The sequence below is a fragment of the Phyllobates terribilis genome, unplaced genomic scaffold (assembly GCF_046119375.1).
Source record: "Phyllobates terribilis strain yellow unplaced genomic scaffold, ASM4611937v1 Scaffold_66__1_contigs__length_7565176, whole genome shotgun sequence".
NCBI lineage: Eukaryota > Metazoa > Chordata > Amphibia > Anura > Dendrobatidae > Phyllobates > Phyllobates terribilis.
In genome coordinates, this window is record NW_027362826.1 from 6,679,862 (window position 1) to 6,699,038 (window position 19,177).

Consider the following 19,177-nt stretch of genomic DNA (forward strand, 5'->3'; position numbering starts at 1 on the left):
GCAACTTTGAACATGAAAAATCCAATGAGGAGAAGAAAAGCAAAGCCAAAGAGTCCATCCCAAAATCCGACAAACAAGCAAAATGAACAAAAAACATTGAATTCAATTCTTTCTGATTTTAGAAACTGCATTAAAGAAGGGGTGCACCGGTCCTGGAGATACTGCAATACCAGGTCAATGCGTGGAGTGGACAGAGCAAGCTCTTTTTCCATCTCCCTGTTCTAAAAATCCATTTAATATATGGTCCCCAGATAGGGGACGTATCAGATATTAAACTGATAAGAACAGATACTACACTTGATCTTAGCCAAAAGGCCGAGAAGCGATAACCAGAATTGGTTTCAAACTACGGAGCCACCCAAGGATCCTGAAAAGTCCATTTGTGGAGATGAGCTCCTGGACTCCCGTTAAGAAGACATGTTGTCAACCTCTAGATCCCTTACATGCCTGCACTTTTCGGCTTGCTGCTGCTGCAATCCACGCGTTTTAGATCTGCATAACTCCACCTCTTTAAACACAGCACCTTCACCCCCTGCTGTTCCCACCCGCCTCAACACCGTTGGAAGGGAGGAGAACCAATTAAGGCGGGGGGTGGGGTGGAACGAGCAGCTGTCTACCCTTAGCAGGAGGGCTCCTGATTACATACCTCTCCTGCTGCTGCTGCTGCTGCTGGCTGTCCAGCAGCAGACTGAAGGTGGCTGCTGCTGTGCACAGGTATATAAAGGCTCAGAGCCTATTATGACACGCGCAGCCAGCGTTCCATTGCCACATTCCATCTACTGCAGGCAGGATACCTGGCTGGCTGAATGTCGCTGAGAAGCTCACAGAGACGGCCATAAGCAACAGTTTAACAGAATGCCACAGACTAATCAACCAAACTTTTTGGGTTGGGTTCTCTTTTATAGTCTGCAGGCATTAAATGAAAGAAGTCAGTGTTCCAGCAGAAGGAGACAACGTTTCAGAAAAGGCATTGTAGCAAACCAAAAAAGAAATTTTAAGCGCAGCAGAGTAACCAGCGCACATACCTGTTAGCTCAGGTGAGTTTAAAAGGCTGCTGTTGATAACAAGGGCATTTGCTAAATAGATGGTGTGTGTGCAACAATATACTGAAAGGTCAATTATATTGTGCAGCTTATCTCACCACCTGTAGTTATTTAGGTGAAAGCTCCAAAATGCTTGCCTAATATTTCTGTTTATCCAAAAGGAAGTAAAAAGGGAGAGCTAGAAAGATAGCATTGCATCACATTACATGGCAATGCAATGCACAGTTGCTGAAGTTGAACCAAAATGAGCTTGTAATCTGGCTTCTGCAACTTTGAACATGAAAAATCCAATGAGGAGAAGAAAAGCAAAGCCAAAGAGTCCATCCCAAAATCCGACAAACAAGCAAAATGAACAAAAAACATTGCATTCAATTCTTTCTGATTTTAGAAACTGCATTAAAGAAGGGGTGCACCGGTCCTGGAGATACTGCAATACCAGGTCAATGCGTGGAGTGGACAGAGCAAGCTCTTTTTCCATCTCCCTGTTCTAAAAATCCATTTAATATATGGTCCCCAGATAGGGGACGTATCAGATATTAAACTGATAAGAACAGATACTACACTTGATCTTAGCCAAAAGGCCGAGAAGCGATAACCAGAATTGGTTTCAAACTACGGAGCCACCCAAGGATCCTGAAAAGTCCATTTGTGGAGATGAGCTCCTGGACTCCCGTTAAGAAGACATGTTGTCAACCTCTAGATCCCTTACATGCCTGCACTTTTCGGCTTGCTGCTGCTGCAATCCACGCGTTTTAGATCTGCATAACTCCACCTCTTTAAACACAGCACCTTCACCCCCTGCTGTTCCCACCCGCCTCAACACCGTTGGAAGGGAGGAGAACCAATTAAGGCGGGGGGTGGGGTGGAACGAGCAGCTGTCTACCCTTAGCAGGAGGGCTCCTGATTACATACCTCTCCTGCTGCTGCTGCTGGCTGTCCAGCAGCAGACTGAAGGTGGCTGCTGCTGTGCACAGGTATATAAAGGCTCAGAGCCTATTATGACACGCGCAGCCAGCGTTCCATTGCCACATTCCATCTACTGCAGGCAGGATACCTGGCTGGCTGAATGTCGCTGAGAAGCTCACAGAGACCGCCATAAGCAACAGTTTAACAGAATGCCACAGACTAATCAACCAAACTTTTTGGGTTGGGTTCTCTTTTATAGTCTGCAGGCATTAAATGAAAGAAGTCAGTGTTCCAGCAGAAGGAGACAACGTTTCAGAAAAGGCATTGTAGCAAACCAAAAAAGAAATTTTAAGCGCAGCAGAGTAACCAACGCACATACCTGTTAGCTCAGGTGAGTTTAAAAGGCTGCTGTTGATAACAAGGGCATTTGCTAAATAGATGGTGTGTGTGCAACAATATACTGAAAGGTCAATTATATTGTGCAGCTTATCTCACCACCTGTAGTTATTTAGGTGAAAGCTCCAAAATGCTTGCCTAATATGTCTGTTTATCCAAAAGGAAGTAAAAAGGGAGAGCTAGAAAGATAGCATTGCATCACATTACATGGCAATGCAATGCACAGTTGCTGAAGTTGAACCAAAATGAGCTTGTAATCTGGCTTCTGCAACTTTGAACATGAAAAATCCAATGAGGAGAAGAAAAGCAAAGCCAAAGAGTCCATCCCAAAATCCGACAAACAAGCAAAATGAACAAAAAACATTGAATTCAATTCTTTCTGATTTTAGAAACTGCATTAAAGAAGGGGTGCACCGGTCCTGGAGATACTGCAATACCAGGTCAATGCGTGGAGTGGACAGAGCAAGCTCTTTTTCCATCTCCCTGTTCTAAAAATCCATTTAATATATGGTCCCCAGATAGGGGACGTATCAGATATTAAACTGATAAGAACAGATACTACACTTGATCTTAGCCAAAAGGCCGAGAAGCGATAACCAGAATTGGTTTCAAACTACGGAGCCACCCAAGGATCCTGAAAAGTCCATTTGTGGAGATGAGCTCCTGGACTCCCGTTAAGAAGACATGTTGTCAACCTCTAGATCCCTTACATGCCTGCACTTTTCGGCTTGCTGCTGCTGCAATCCACGCGTTTTAGATCTGCATAACTCCACCTCTTTAAACACAGCACCTTCACCCCCTGCTGTTCCCACCCGCCTCAACACCGTTGGAAGGGAGGAGAACCAATTAAGGCGGGGGGTGGGGTGGAACGAGCAGCTGTCTACCCTTAGCAGGAGGGCTCCTGATTACATACCTCTCCTGCTGCTGCTGCTGCTGGCTGTCCAGCAGCAGACTGAAGGTGGCTGCTGCTGTGCACAGGTATATAAAGGCTCAGAGCCTATTATGACACGCGCAGCCAGCGTTCCATTGCCACATTCCATCTACTGCAGGCAGGATACCTGGCTGGCTGAATGTCGCTGAGAAGCTCACAGAGACCGCCATAAGCAACAGTTTAACAGAATGCCACAGACTAATCAACCAAACTTTTTGGGTTGGGTTCTCTTTTATAGTCTGCAGGCATTAAATGAAAGAAATCAGTGTTCCAGCAGAAGGAGACAACGTTTCAGAAAAGGCATTGTAGCAAACCAAAAAGAAATTTTAAGCGCAGCAGAGTAACCAGCGCACATACCTGTTAGCTCAGGTGAGTTTAAAAGGCTGCTGTTGATAACAAGGGCATTTGCTAAATAGATGGTGTGTGTGCAACAATATACTGAAAGGTCAATTATATTGTGCAGCTTATCTCACCACCTGTAGTTATTTAGGTGAAAGCTCCAAAATGCTTGCCTAATATGTCTGTTTATCCAAAAGGAAGTAAAAAGGGAGAGCTAGAAAGATAGCATTGCATCACATTACATGGCAATGCAATGCACAGTTGCTGAAGTTGAACCAAAATGAGCTTGTAATCTGGCTTCTGCAACTTTGAACATGAAAAATCCAATGAGGAGAAGAAAAGCAAAGCCAAAGAGTCCATCCCAAAATCCAACAATCAAGCAAAATGAACAAAAAACATTGAATTCAATTCTTTCTGATTTTAGAAACTGCATTAAAGAAGGGGTGCACCGGTCCTGGAGATACTGCAATACCAGGTCAATGCGTGGAGTGGACAGAGCAAGCTCTTTTTCCATCTCCCTGTTCTAAAAATCCATTTAATATATGGTCCCCAGATAGGGGACGTATCAGATATTAAACTGATAAGAACAGATACTACACTTGATCTTAGCCAAAAGGCAGAGAAGCGATAACCAGAATTGGTTTCAAACTACGGAGCCACCCAAGGATCCTGAAAAGTCCATTTGTGGAGATGAGCTCCTGGACTCCCGTTAAGAAGACATGTTGTCAACCTCTAGATCCCTTACATGCCTGCACTTTTCGGCTTGCTGCTGCTGCAATCCACGCGTTTTAGATCTGCATAACTCCACCTCTTTAAACACAGCACCTTCACCCCCTGCTGTTCCCACCCGCCTCAACACCGTTGGAAGGGAGGAGAACCAATTAAGGCGGGGGGTGGGGTGGAACGAGCAGCTGTCTACCCTTAGCAGGAGGGCTCCTGATTACATACCTCTCCTGCTGCTGCTGCTGCTGGCTGTCCAGCAGCAGACTGAAGGTGGCTGCTGCTGTGCACAGGTATATAAAGGCTCAGAGCCTATTATGACATGCGCAGCCAGCGTTCCATTGCCACATTCCATCTACTGCAGGCAGGATACCTGGCTGGCTGAATGTCGCTGAGAAGCTCACAGAGACCGCCATAAGCAACAGTTTAACAGAATGCCACAGACTAATCAACCAAACTTTTTGGGTTGGGTTCTCTTTTATAGTCTGCAGGCATTAAATGAAAGAAGTCAGTGTTCCAGCAGAAGGAGACAACGTTTCAGAAAAGGCATTGTAGCAAACCAAAAAAGAAATTTTAAGCGCAGCAGAGTAACCAGCGCACATACCTGTTAGCTCAGGTGAGTTTAAAAGGCTGCTGTTGATAACAAGGGCATTTGCTAAATAGATGGTGTGTGTGCAACAATATACTGAAAGGTCAATTATATTGTGCAGCTTATCTCACCACCTGTAGTTATTTAGGTGAAAGCTCCAAAATGCTTGCCTAATATGTCTGTTTATCCAAAAGGAAGTAAAAAGGGAGAGCTAGAAAGATAGCATTGCATCACATTACATGGCAATGCAATGCACAGTTGCTGAAGTTGAACCAAAATGAGCTTGTAATCTGGCTTCTGCAACATTGAACATGAAAAATCCAATGAGGAGAAGAAAAGCAAAGCCAAAGAGTCCATCCCAAAATCCGACAAACAAGCAAAATGAACAAAAAACATTGAATTCAATTCTTTCTGATTTTAGAAACTGCATTAAAGAAGGGGTGCACCGGTCCTGGAGATACTGCAATACCAGGTCAATGTGTGGAGTGGACAGAGCAAGCTCTTTTTCCATCTCCCTGTTCTAAAAATCCATTTAATATATGGTCCCCAGATAGGGGACGTATCAGATATTAAACTGATAAGAACAGATACTACACTTGATCTTAGCCAAAAGGCCGAGAAGCGATAACCAGAATTGGTTTCAAACTACGGAGCCACCCAAGGATCCTGAAAAGTCCATTTGTGGAGATGAGCTCCTGGACTCCCGTTAAGAAGACATGTTGTCAACCTCTAGATCCCTTACATGCCTGCACTTTTCGGCTTGCTGCTGCTGCAATCCACGCGTTTTAGATCTGCATAACTCCACCTCTTTAAACACAGCACCTTCACCCCCTGCTGTTCCCACCCGCCTCAACACCATTGGAAGGGAGGAGAACCAATTAAGGCGGGGGGTGGGGTGGAACGAGCAGCTGTCTACCCTTAGCAGGAGGGCTCCTGATTACATACCTCTCCTGCTGCTGCTGCTGCTGGCTGTCCAGCAGCAGACTGAAGGTGGCTGCTGCTGTGCACAGGTATATAAAGGCTCAGAGCCTATTATGACACGCGCAGCCAGCGTTCCATTGCCACATTCCATCTACTGCAGGCAGGATACCTGGCTGGCTGAATGTCGCTGAGAAGCTCACAGAGACCGCCATAAGCAACAGTTTAACAGAATGCCACAGACTAATCAACCAAACTTTTTGGGTTGGGTTCTCTTTTATAGTCTGCAGGCATTAAATGAAAGAAGTCAGTGTTCCAGCAGAAGGAGACAACGTTTCAGAAAAGGCATTGTAGCAAACCAAAAAAGAAATTTTAAGCGCAGCAGAGTAACCAGCGCACATACCTGTTAGCTCAGGTGAGTTTAAAAGGCTGCTGTTGATAACAAGGGCATTTGCTAAATAGATGGTGTGTGTGCAACAATATACTGAAAGGTCAATTATATTGTGCAGCTTATCTCACCACCTGTAGTTATTTAGGTGAAAGCTCCAAAATGCTTGCCTAATATGTCTGTTTATCCAAAAGGAAGTAAAAAGGGAGAGCTAGAAAGATAGCATTGCATCACATTACATGGCAATGCAATGCACAGTTGCTGAAGTTGAACCAAAATGAGCTTGTAATCTGGCTTCTGCAACTTTGAACATGAAAAATCCAATGAGGAGAAGAAAAGCAAAGCCAAAGAGTCCATCCCAAAATCCAACAAACAAGCAAAATGAACAAAAAACATTGAATTCAATTCTTTCTGATTTTAGAAACTGCATTAAAGAAGGGGTGCACCGGTCCTGGAGATACTGCAATACCAGGTCAATGCGTGGAGTGGACAGAGCAAGCTCTTTTTCCATCTCCCTGTTCTAAAAATCCATTTAATATATGGTCCCCAGATAGGGGACGTATCAGATATTAAACTGATAAGAACAGATTTTTTTTTTTTTTTTTTCTCCTCAGACGAGGAAATTCCACAGTCTATGGAAACCAGACAAAGGAAAATTCCATCAAAACAGCTGCGTCAAATCCAATACGCAATTTGCTGTCCCCATCATCACCGGAAATATTTATTTCATATTTCAAAACAACAATAACAAAAATCAAGAGGTACTAACAATATATCTCCACTTTTTAACTTTCCATATTCCCTCCGCATCCACTTCCCCTCTCCTCTTTTTGTCCCATAGGAAACACACATACATCTTCCCCAAAATCACCTTCACACTATCCTTTACAGCAATTTCCTTCCTTTTAAACACATACACATTCCTCAGATCCCATAACACTTCCTTTATACATGCAAGCATCAACCACAAGACTCTTTCCTTCGTCCCATCACATATTCCCAAACCAAACATAAACAACTCAAAAGACAACAAATTCACACCACACAATTCTTTACACAAAGGCCCCATTCTCCCAATCACATCTCTAGCATACTGGCAATTCCAAAAAACATGCAACACACTTTCCCTTCCACCACAGCCATTTCTTGGACACATTTCACTCCTCACCAAACCTCTATTCCTCTGAAACTCTCTCACAGGTAATACTCCATGTAAAGACTGCCACACAACTTCACTCTGTTTGTTGGTCATACCACTCATCCGCACTTTCTTCCAAACCTTCTGCACATCACCACCCCTAACCATATTTATTCCACATTCTACCTCTCTACATTCAATCATCCTATACACAGCCTTCTTATTCTCCAGCAATCTCACATCTGCATCACACAGTTCATACCTCACCAAAAACTTATAAACCCACACATACCATACAGGCACCTCAAAAGCAATCGGACATCGCAAATCCCTTTCTTGCCACTTTAAACGAAACAAATACGCTCCAAATAAATACCTACACATAGATGAAAACTTTCCATCCGCCCTAATCACTTTCAAAACAAACACAACGATATTCACACCAAAAAACACGTCCAAATTCGGAAATCCCAAACCACCTTTTTCCACTCTTTTAACCAAAATTTCTCTCCTAGCTCTCTCCATTTTCGAGTTCCACAAAAAAACAAATAAAATTCTATTCAAGCTTCTCATACACATATATCCTGGTGGAAATACTACCGCAATATATAAAAATATTGGCAACACCACACTCTTAACAATTAAAATCTTCCCAAAAAAGGATAAACTCCTCAATTTCCAAAAATTCAACTTCTGCTCAACTTTTCCTTTCGCATCATCCCAACTTTCTTTCCCATCCAAACTCTCTGAAAACTTCACACCCAAAACTTTAATAGGTCCATTCACTACATTCACACCTACATCCCTACTTAAACTTCCGCCTCCAAAACCCTTACACTCACTCTTTTCCCAATTCACTTTAAACGCAGATGCACCACAAAAAATAGACACTAACAACTTCACCCGCCTCACCGAACATTCAGAATCACATAATACACACACGTCATCCATATAACCACTCACCTTCCATTCTTTTCCTCCACCTCCCGGCACTTGCACACCACGAATTACCTTATCTTTCCTCAGCATACACAACAATGGCTCAATTGCACAAATAAATGCTACAGGGGACAAAGGACACCCCTGTCGCACACCCGAAAACACATTCACTTTCCTACCCACATACCCATTCATTAAAACACAGCTATAAACACCCGCATACAAACTTCTCACTCGCCCAACAAAATCAGCCGGAAAACCCATTTTTAACAACACTCTGAACAAAAAACCATGCGACAACCTATCATAAGCCTTTTCAAAATCCAAACTTAACAAAAATACACTCTTCTTACGACCCATGCAATCCCATAGACAATCTCTTAACATACACACACACTCATGAATCCGCCTCCCAGGTACCGCACAACACTGCTCATCCCCAATCACACTCTCTATCACATCACGCATCCTATTAGCCATAAGTTTTGCATAGATTTTATAATCACAATTAAGTAACGTTATTGGCCTCCAATTCCTCAGACTTTTCAAATCCCCTTTCTTAGGAATTAACACAACCAAACCTGCACGCATACTCTCAGTCACCTCCATGTTTCCCCACATATACTTACATACATCCACAAAGTCCTTACCAATCACACCCCACATCACACGATAAAATTCTACTGGGAGGCCATCCTCCCCCGGCGTCTTATTCAAAGCCATACTACACATAACCTTCCATACCTCATCACCAGTCACCTCACCCATCACTCTCTCTCTTTCTGCTTCACTCAACTTACTCTCTAACACACTCAAAACATCATTCTCCAAACATTCATCCCTCTGTTTCACTGCATACAGATCCTCATAAAACTTAGCCACCTCTTCACACATATCCTCTCCACTCACCTCACTTCCATCTGCTCCATACACCACGCTCATACTCTGTTTCTTTCCAAAAACTTTTTTAAAGAAAAACCGAGAACATTTCTCATCCTGCTCCATCTTATCAATCTTTGCCCTAAACACTATGCTTCTCCCTCTCTCCAACAAAAACTCACTAATCTCCTTTTTTACCTCTAAAATATCCTCCTCCACCTCAACTCCTCCTTCCCTTAACTTATACAAAACGCTCAACCGCGCGTTCAGTTTAACAAAACTCTCTCTTTTAATTGCTGCATACTTGTATCCTAAATTTTTAAAGAACATTTTTGCTTGTTTCTTCACCCAGTCCCACCACTCACAAACATTCCTGAACTCATTTTTATGCTTACACCATTCTTCATACCGCCTTTCATACTCCTTTCTCACATCTTCATTCTCTAACAGTTTAACATTTAACTTCCACAATCCTCTCCCAAACACTCCATCAACTTTTATATCCAACTCACACAACATACACACATGATCTGAAAAAAGAACGTTTTCCTGCCTATAATTAACAGAAACCATATTTTTAGAAATAAAACAATAATCCAATCTGGATTGTACCCTACCACTCTCAGAAAAGAAAGTGTTCAACAAAGGATTCATGTTACACACCCGCTGCATATCACACAACCCAAAATCATTCACTAACTCCAATAATGCTTTCCCAGACACATCCACATTCACTCTCCCCACATCACAGTTCATATCACCCACAATTACCACAGGTATTCTTCCTGGAACAAAAAGCTTAATTTTTTCAAATAAATTTTTGCGCTCATTTTTTTCAACTGGCGCATAAACATTAATAACACAAAACTTTACATTCTTGTATACAAAATTAGCAAGGATACATCTCCCCACCTCAATAACCAAATAATCACTCAAAACAACCTCCCTTCCTTTAACCAAAATACCCACACCATCATTCTTATTACATGCACTCCCCGACCACACAGACGCTCCATAAGACCATTCATCCCCTTTCACACCATCCACTACCCCACATTCTTGTAAACAAAAAATAGATGCATTTTGCATAGCTAAAAACTCAAAAATAGCAGCTCTTCTTACTTTACTTTTAAACACTCTTACGTTTTGGGACACTATGGTAAATCCCATAATACTTCTACTCCTTCACCAATTACTCAAAGAAATAGCCTTTGGCCTAAACCAAAGCTCACAAGAGGACAAAAAGAAAAAACATTTACAATATTATATTGTGACACTATCCAGCACCACCACTATCCTCCTCCGCCATCAGAACAGAACAGCTGGTTTCCGACCCGCTGGCTTCACCAGCCACACTCCTCATTCTGGCAGTTCTGATCTTCCTCTGAGGCTCACTAAAATCTGCATCATCACTGCCCCCACCATCCTCCCTACGACTCTTCTTTGCACCCCTATCATCCTCCGAAGAAAAATCTTCAATGTTTTCAGGACCCGAAGGGTGTTCAGGACTGTCGGGTTCCGAGATTTGCACTTCACATCCTGTTGCGTCCATTGCCTCTCCAAAAGTCATCATCTCAGGCAGCTCTGCTTCCACCACTTTCCTAGATATTCTCGCAGACACTGCCTTTTTCTCCACCTTTGCCACTTCCCTCCAGAACTCCTTTTCTTCCCTCCGCTTCTTCCTCATTTCTTCAGCAGAAGAAGAACATGGTCTCAGGGACACCTCCTCTGGCGCCGTAGAGGGAGAGGCTCTACCAGTTTCCCGCCTCCTTCCCTCTCTCTCCTCCCTCTCCAATCTTTCCAGCACTTTCAGTGCGCTTGCCATCTGCCTCCTCTCCAGCTCCTCCTCCTTCTGTTCTTTATCAGAACGTCTAGGTGCACTCATAGGACAGTCCTTATACATGTGATCACTACTCCCACAGACATCACAGGACTTGGCCTCTGGACACTGGTTGGCCATATGCCCCTCCTTTCTGCAATTTCGGCAACACTGCCCTTTAAGGCATGTTACCATGGTATGTCCGAAAGAAAAGCATCTACGGCAAAACATGGGCTGGCCTGGGTAAAAGAGGAAACCTCTATGGCCTGCAACGGAAAAATTTGATGGAGGGTGTCTAAAGCCCCCCACACTGTCAGGATCCCTTTTCAATTTCACACGGAATTTATACTGACAGTTAAAGATTCCTAGACAATTGACTTGCTTCACTCCCTTCCGCACATATTCACAGTAGCGAGAGAGGAAGCACTCCAGCAGCTCAGGGTCTGTAAAAGGGTTATAGACAGTCACAGTCACCTCCTTTTCTTGCAGACCAAACAAAGGTTCCCATCTAACTCCTTCCAAGCAGGGGTCACTAGAGTGACCACGGAGCCATTCAAAGACATTAAGGCAAACATCCTGGTCCATAAAGGTAACGTCATAATTACCTTGACGTGAAAATTCGTTGACACTGAAGATCTCAGAACGTCTTGCTCCAGCTTTGCCTTCAACGATGTCTTGGACAATGAAAACCACGTTGTTCTTGTTCTGGTCAGATGGATCCACGGACAAACGGATGGTGTTCTTCACAAAAGACATCTTGGATTCTGTCGGTATGGAATACCACAGGAAAAAGCAGAAAATCCTCCACAAAAGGGTCCGGATTCCTCCAGGAGACTCGCACCAATCAAGGTACAGTCATACGATCGCAGCCAAAAGGCCGAGAAGCGATAACCAGAATTGGTTTCAAACTACGGAGCCACCCAAGGATCCTGAAAAGTCCATTTGTGGAGATGAGCTCTTGGACTCCCGTTAAGAAGACATGTTGTCAACCTCTAGATCCCTTACATGCCTGCACTTTTCGGCTTGCTGCTGCTGCAATCCACGCGTTTTAGATCTGCATAACTCCACCTCTTTAAACACAGCACCTTCACCCCCTGCTGTTCCCACCCGCCTCAACACCGTTGGAAGGGAGGAGAACCAATTAAGGCGGGGGGTGGGGTGGAACGAGCAGCTGTCTACCCTTAGCAGGAGGGCTCCTGATTACATACCTCTCCTGCTGCTGCTGCTGCTGGCTGTCCAGCAGCAGACTGAAGGTGGCTGCTGCTGTGCACAGGTATATAAAGGCTCAGAGCCTATTATGACACTCGCAGCCAGCGTTCCATTGCCACATTCCATCTACTGCAGGCAGGATACCTGGCTGGCTGAATGTCGCTGAGAAGCTCACAGAGACCGCCATAAGCAACAGTTTAACAGAATGCCACAGACTAATCAACCAAACTTTTTGGGTTGGGTTCTCTTTTATAGTCTGCAGGCATTAAATGAAAGAAGTCAGTGTTCCAGCAGAAGGAGACAACGTTTCAGAAAAGGCATTGTAGCAAACCAAAAAAGAAATTTTAAGCGCAGCAGAGTAACCAGCGCACATACCTGTTAGCTCAGGTGAGTTTAAAAGGCTGCTGTTGATAACAAGGGCATTTGCTAAATAGATGGTGTGTGTGCAACAATATACTGAAAGGTCAATTATATTGTGCAGCTTATCTCACCACCTGTAGTTATTTAGGTGAAAGCTCCAAAATGCTTGCCTAATATGTCTGTTTATCCAAAAGGAAGTAAAAAGGGAGAGCTAGAAAGATAGCATTGCATCACATTACATGGCAATGCAATGCACAGTTGCTGAAGTTGAACCAAAATGAGCTTGTAATCTGGCTTCTGCAACTTTGAACATGAAAAATCCAATGAGGAGAAGAAAAGCAAAGCCAAAGAGTCCATCCCAAAATCCGACAAACAAGCAAAATGAACAAAAAACATTGAATTCAATTCTTTCTGATTTTAGAAACTGCATTAAAGAAGGGGTGCACCGGTCCTGGAGATACTGCAATACCAGGTCAATGCGTGGAGTGGACAGAGCAAGCTCTTTTTCCATCTCCCTGTTCTAAAAATCCATTTAATATATGGTCCCCAGATAGGGGACGTATCAGATATTAAACTGATAAGAACAGATACTACACTTGATCTTAGCCAAAAGGCCGAGAAGCGATAACCAGAATTGGTTTCAAACTACGGAGCCACCCAAGGATCCTGAAAAGTCCATTTGTGGAGATGAGCTCCTGGACTCCCGTTAAGAAGACATGTTGTCAACCTCTAGATCCCTTACATGCCTGCACTTTTCGGCTTGCTGCTGCTGCTGCAATCCACGCGTTTTAGATCTGCATAACTCCACCTCTTTAAACACAGCACCTTCACCCCCTGCTGTTCCCACCCGCCTCAACACCGTTGGAAGGGAGGAGAACCAATTAAGGCGGGGGGTGGGGTGGAACGAGCAGCTGTCTACCCTTAGCAGGAGGGCTCCTGATTACATACCTCTCCTGCTGCTGCTGCTGCTGGCTGTCCAGCAGCAGACTGAAGGTGGCTGCTGCTGTGCACAGGTATATAAAGGCTCAGAGCCTATTATGACACGCGCAGCCAGCGTTCCATTGCCACATTCCATCTACTGCAGGCAGGATACCTGGCTGGCTGAATGTCGCTGAGAAGCTCACAGAGACCGCCATAAGCAACAGTTTAACAGAATGCCACAGACTAATCAACCAAACTTTTTGGGTTGGGTTCTCTTTTATAGTCTGCAGGCATTAAATGAAAGAAGTCAGTGTTCCAGCAGAAGGAGACAACGTTTCAGAAAAGGCATTGTAGCAAACCAAAAAAGAAATTTTAAGCGCAGCAGAGTAACCAGCGCACATACCTGTTAGCTCAGGTGAGTTTAAAAGGCTGCTGTTGATAACAAGGGCATTTGCTAAATAGATGGTGTGTGTGCAACAATATACTGAAAGGTCAATTATATTGTGCAGCTTATCTCACCACCTGTAGTTATTTAGGTGAAAGCTCCAAAATGCTTGCCTAATATGTCTGTTTATCCAAAAGGAAGTAAAAAGGGAGAGCTAGAAAGATAGCATTGCATCACATTACATGGCAATGCAATGCACAGTTGCTGAAGTTGAACCAAAATGAGCTTGTAATCTGGCTTCTGCAACTTTGAACATGAAAAATCCAATGAGGAGAAGAAAAGCAAAGCCAAAGAGTCCATCCCAAAATCCGACAAACAAGCAAAATGAACAAAAAACATTGAATTCAATTCTTTCTGATTTTAGAAACTGCATTAAAGAAGGGGTGCACCGGTCCTGGAGATACTGCAATACCAGGTCAATGCGTGGAGTGGACAGAGCAAGCTCTTTTTCCATCTCCCTGTTCTAAAAATCCATTTAATATATGGTCCCCAGATAGGGGACGTATCAGATATTAAACTGATAAGAACAGATACTACACTTGATCTTAGCCAAAAGGCCGAGAAGCGATAACCAGAATTGGTTTCAAACTACGGAGCCACCCAAGGATCCTGAAAAGTCCATTTGTGGAGATGAGCTCCTGGACTCCCGTTAAGAAGACATGTTGTCAACCTCTAGATCCCTTACATGCCTGCACTTTTCGGCTTGCTGCTGCTGCAATCCACGCGTTTTAGATCTGCATAACTCCACCTCTTTAAACACAGCACCTTCACCCCCTGCTGTTCCCACCCGCCTCAACACCGTTGGAAGGGAGGAGAACCAATTAAGGCGGGGGGTGGGGTGGAACGAGCAGCTGTCTACCCTTAGCAGGAGGGCTCCTGATTACATACCTCTCCTGCTGCTGCTGCTGCTGGCTGTCCAGCAGCAGACTGAAGGTGGCTGCTGCTGTGCACAGGTATATAAAGGCTCAGAGCCTATTATGACACGCGCAGCCAGCGTTCCATTGCCACATTCCATCTACTGCAGGCAGGATACCTGGCTGGCTGAATGTCGCTGAGAAGCTCACAGAGACCGCCATAAGCAACAGTTTAACAGAATGCCACAGACTAATCAACCAAACTTTTTGGGTTGGGTTCTCTTTTATAGTCTGCAGGCATTAAATGAAAGAAGTCAGTGTTCCAGCAGAAGGAGACAACGTTTCAGAAAAGGCATTGTAGCAAACCAAAAAAGAAATTTTAAGCGCAGCAGAGTAACCAGCGCACATACCTGTTAGCTCAGGTGAGTTTAAAAGGCTGCTGTTGATAACAAGGGCATTTGCTAAATAGATGGTGTGTGTGCAACAATATACTGAAAGGTCAATTATATTGTGCAGCTTATCTCACCACCTGTAGTTATTTAGGTGAAAGCTCCAAAATGCTTGCCTAATATGTCTGTTTATCCAAAAGGAAGTAAAAAGGGAGAGCTAGAAAGATAGCATTGCATCACATTACATGGCAATGCAATGCACAGTTGCTGAAGTTGAACCAAAATGAGCTTGTAATCTGGCTTCTGCAACTTTGAACATGAAAAATCCAATGAGGAGAAGAAAAGCAAAGCCAAAGAGTCCATCCCAAAATCCGACAAACAAGCAAAATGAACAAAAAACATTGAATTCAATTCTTTCTGATTTTAGAAACTGCATTAAAGAAGGGGTGCACCGGTCCTGGAGATACTGCAATACCAGGTCAATGCGTGGAGTGGACAGAGCAAGCTCTTTTTCCATCTCCCTGTTCTAAAAATCCATTTAATATATGGTCCCCAGATAGGGGACGTATCAGATATTAAACTGATAAGAACAGATTTTTTTTTAAAACCTATTCAGGTTAAAATTAAAGTCCACTCCACAGTCCTCTTCTCCCCAAAGGGAGACAAGACGTGGACTCCAACTTAAATCATCATCAGGTTTTGGTACTTTTAATGTCAGAAAAAAAAATTACAAAAATACAACAATACTTACAAAGAAAGAAATGTTTCAGAACCTGAATGGATACCAAAAAAATAAAAATTAAATTATAACTGTATTAACAACAGTAATAACATCAAGTAAAATACTTGTAACCATTATCAAAAGCATGAACCCCAACCCAACTCAGAACCTTAAGGGACAAATCTTCAACCCTTGATGCTGAAAAAACTTGTTTCGATACACCATCTGGTATTCTATATTTCACACAAAAAACATTTTTATCTCTTATTAGTTCTTTCCTAACATTCTCTATAAGATAGTCCAAACGTTTCTCATCATACAACTTACGGTACAACCGGTTAAAATATTCTGCATTCTTTATAAACATAGGTTGTTGAAAAACAACTATATTTTCTTCCATTGCCACCTCCACTTCCTGTTCCTTTCTCTTTTCTTGCTTTTTAACCTTACCACGGCCAGTTCCCTGACTTACACCTCCCATTTCACTCTCTACCCTATCCCCCCAATCTACTCTTGTTTTCTCCATCTCCCTCTGCACTCCTACAGGTTTGCTTTCTTTTCCCTTTACCACCAACACCTTTTCTACACTTTCCTCCTTTCTCTCTACCAAAACCTTTTTAACCACTACCTCCTTCTCTTTATTTCTTTTCCTCTTTGGGCAATTCTTAAAAACATGCGTATCTTCCTGACACAAGTTGCACTTCCTCCGATCTTTACAATCCTTTGACTCATGATCACCTTTTTTGCAAAAACCACATACACCACCCGAACAATTTTCCTTTCCATGCCCGTATTGACGACAAACTCGACAAAAAGTGGGTATACCACTGAAAAAAATATCACCATTTATATTACCCAACTTAAACCTAGCTGGGGGAAGCAACACAGTCCCCTGCTCATCTTCTTTGAAACGGACCAAAAATTTCCACTTCGAAGTCCAAAAACCAAATTCATTATAAATCTTCCCTTTTGGTGTTACTGACAAACAAAAAAACTCCAAAAATGTAAGAACATCCTCTTCGTCCACCAATGGAGAGTACATTTTAACAATGATCCATTTATCTCTAACGGGGAAGTGTGGCATTACACTTATCCCCTCCATTCTTTTATCCTGGCTTGCAGTCATTTTCCTTAGATATCCTTCAAAAAAAACTTTGTCAACAAAAACTATATCATAAACACCCCTCCTGGGGTAGTCCATTATCGCCAACACTTCTTCTGTCTTCAAACCAAAAAGATCCACAAGAACTTGACTCATCACATACCTAAAATCCTTTTGATCTCGAAAGTTCTCCTGAACAACCAAACGAATAGAATTCTGCACCTTAGCGAATTCAGGCACATGATCTTCCTCTCCTTCATGTGATGCTGCAGACATCTTCTTCACAAACAGGTTCTCCTCTTCTCAATAGAAACCTTCAACACCGAAGTGCCAGGTAGATGATCGCCTCCCGTTGCCCGGGGACTAATCCGACTCCCTAATAGCAGCAGGGAGGTGAAGCCCTGCTGAAAAACAGAGCGATCCCCCCAGGCCAAGGAGCCGGGTACCCCGAGCACCTCTCAGCCAAGACCAAGGCAGCAGCCGCTAGATCACTGCACTTGATCTTAGCCAAAAGGCCGAGAAGCGATAACCAGAATTGGTTTCAAACTACGGAGCCACCCAAGGATCCTGAAAAGTCCATTTGTGGAGATGAGCTCCTGGACTCCCGTTAAGAAGACATGTTGTCAACCTCTAGATCCCTTACATGCCTGCACTTTTCGGCTTGCTGCTGCTGCAATCCACGCGTTTTAGATCTGCATAACTCCACCTCTTTAAACACAGCACCTTCACCCCCTGCTGTTCCCACCCGCCTCAACACCGTTGGAAGGGAGGAGAACCAATTAAGGCGGGGGGTGGGGTGGAACGAGCAGCTGTCTACCCTTAGCAGGAGGGCTCCTGATTACATACCTCTCCTGCTGCTGCTGCTGCTGGCTGTCCAGCAGCAGACTGAAGGTGGCTGCTGCTGTGCACAGGTATATAAAGGCTCAGAGCCTATTATGACATGCGCAGCCAGCGTTCCATTGCCACATTCCATCTACTGCAGGCAGGATACCTGGCTGGCTGAATGTCGCTGAGAAGCTCACAGAGACGGCCATAAGCAACAGTTTAACAGAATGCCACAGACTAATCAACCAAACTTTTTGGGTTGGGTTCTCTTTTATAGTCTGCAGGCATTAAATGAAAGAAGTCAGTGTTCCAGCAGAAGGAGACAACGTTTCAGAAAAGGCATTGTAGCAAACCAAAAAAGAAATTTTAAGCGCAGCAGAGTAACCAGCGCACATACCTGTTAGCTCAGGTGAGTTTAAAAGGCTGCTGTTGATAACAAGGGCATTTGCTAAATAGATGGTGTGTGTGCAACAATATACTGAAAGGTCAATTATATTGTGCAGTTTATCTCACCACCTGTAGTTATTTAGGTGAAAGCTCCAAAATGCTTGCCTAATATGTCTGTTTATCCAAAAGGAAGTAAAAAGGGAGAGCTAGAAAGATAGCATTGCATCACATTACATGGCAATGCAATGCACAGTTGCTGAAGTTGAACCAAAATGAGCTTGTAATCTGGCTTCTGCAACTTTGAACATGAAAAATCCAATGAGGAGAAGAAAAGCAAAGCCAAAGAGTCCATCCCAAAATCCGACAAACAAGCAAAATGAACAAAAAACATTGAATTCAATTCTTTCTGATTTTAGAAACTGCATTAAAGAAGGGGTGCACCGGTCCTGGAGATACTGCAATACCAGGTCAATGCGTGGAGTGGACAGAGCAAGCTCTTTTTCCATCTCCCTGTTCTAAAAATCCATTTAATATATGGTCCCCAGATAGGGGACGTATCAGATATTAAACTGATAAGAACAGATTTTTTTTTTTTTTTTTTTAAAACCTATTCAGGTTAAAATTAAAGTCCACTCCACAGTCCTCTTCTCCCCAAAGGGAGACAAGACGTGGACTCCAACTTAAATCATCATCAGGTTTTGGTACTTTTAATGTCAGAAAAAAAAATTACAAAAATACAACAATACTTACAAAGAAAGAAATGTTTCAGAACCTGAATGGATACCAAAAAAATAAAAATTAAATTATAACTGTATTAACAACAGTAATAACATCAAGTAAAATACTTGTAACCATTATCAAAAGCATGAACCCCAACCCAACTCAGAACCTTAAGGGACAAATCTTCAACCCTTGATGCTGAAAAAACTTGTTTCGATACACCATCTGGTATTCTATAT

The 19,177-nt window shown here is 43.2% G+C and overlaps 9 non-coding genes and 1 pseudogene across 9 annotated transcripts; all 10 read right to left on the reverse strand.

The window, feature by feature from the left end:
* Window positions 1-136: 136 nt before the first annotated feature.
* On the reverse strand, window positions 137-327 carry LOC141194099 (U2 spliceosomal RNA). Its single transcript, XR_012266894.1, has one exon. It is a non-coding gene; the product is annotated as a U2 spliceosomal RNA (small nuclear RNA).
* A 1,118-nt stretch (window positions 328-1,445) lies between these two features.
* LOC141194100 (U2 spliceosomal RNA) lies at window positions 1,446-1,636 on the reverse strand. The gene has a single exon (XR_012266895.1). It is a non-coding gene; the product is annotated as a U2 spliceosomal RNA (small nuclear RNA).
* Window positions 1,637-2,748: 1,112 nt separating this feature from the next.
* On the reverse strand, window positions 2,749-2,939 carry LOC141194101 (U2 spliceosomal RNA). The gene has a single exon (XR_012266896.1). It is a non-coding gene; the product is annotated as a U2 spliceosomal RNA (small nuclear RNA).
* Window positions 2,940-4,053: 1,114 nt separating this feature from the next.
* LOC141194241 (U2 spliceosomal RNA) lies at window positions 4,054-4,244 on the reverse strand. The gene has a single exon (XR_012267029.1). It is a non-coding gene; the product is annotated as a U2 spliceosomal RNA (small nuclear RNA).
* A 1,115-nt stretch (window positions 4,245-5,359) lies between these two features.
* On the reverse strand, window positions 5,360-5,550 carry LOC141194279 (U2 spliceosomal RNA). The gene has a single exon (XR_012267065.1). It is a non-coding gene; the product is annotated as a U2 spliceosomal RNA (small nuclear RNA).
* A 1,115-nt stretch (window positions 5,551-6,665) lies between these two features.
* Window positions 6,666-6,854, reverse strand: LOC141193684 (U2 spliceosomal RNA). Its single transcript, XR_012266572.1, has one exon. It is a non-coding gene; the product is annotated as a U2 spliceosomal RNA (small nuclear RNA).
* A 6,155-nt stretch (window positions 6,855-13,009) lies between these two features.
* On the reverse strand, window positions 13,010-13,200 carry LOC141194102 (U2 spliceosomal RNA). The gene has a single exon (XR_012266897.1). It is a non-coding gene; the product is annotated as a U2 spliceosomal RNA (small nuclear RNA).
* A 1,118-nt stretch (window positions 13,201-14,318) lies between these two features.
* Window positions 14,319-14,509, reverse strand: LOC141194103 (U2 spliceosomal RNA). The gene has a single exon (XR_012266898.1). It is a non-coding gene; the product is annotated as a U2 spliceosomal RNA (small nuclear RNA).
* A 1,115-nt stretch (window positions 14,510-15,624) lies between these two features.
* Window positions 15,625-15,811, reverse strand: LOC141193630 (U2 spliceosomal RNA). The gene has a single exon (XR_012266533.1). It is a non-coding gene; the product is annotated as a U2 spliceosomal RNA (small nuclear RNA).
* A 2,837-nt stretch (window positions 15,812-18,648) lies between these two features.
* LOC141193637 (U2 spliceosomal RNA) lies at window positions 18,649-18,829 on the reverse strand (annotated as a pseudogene).
* Between the last annotated feature and the right edge of the window lie 348 nt (window positions 18,830-19,177).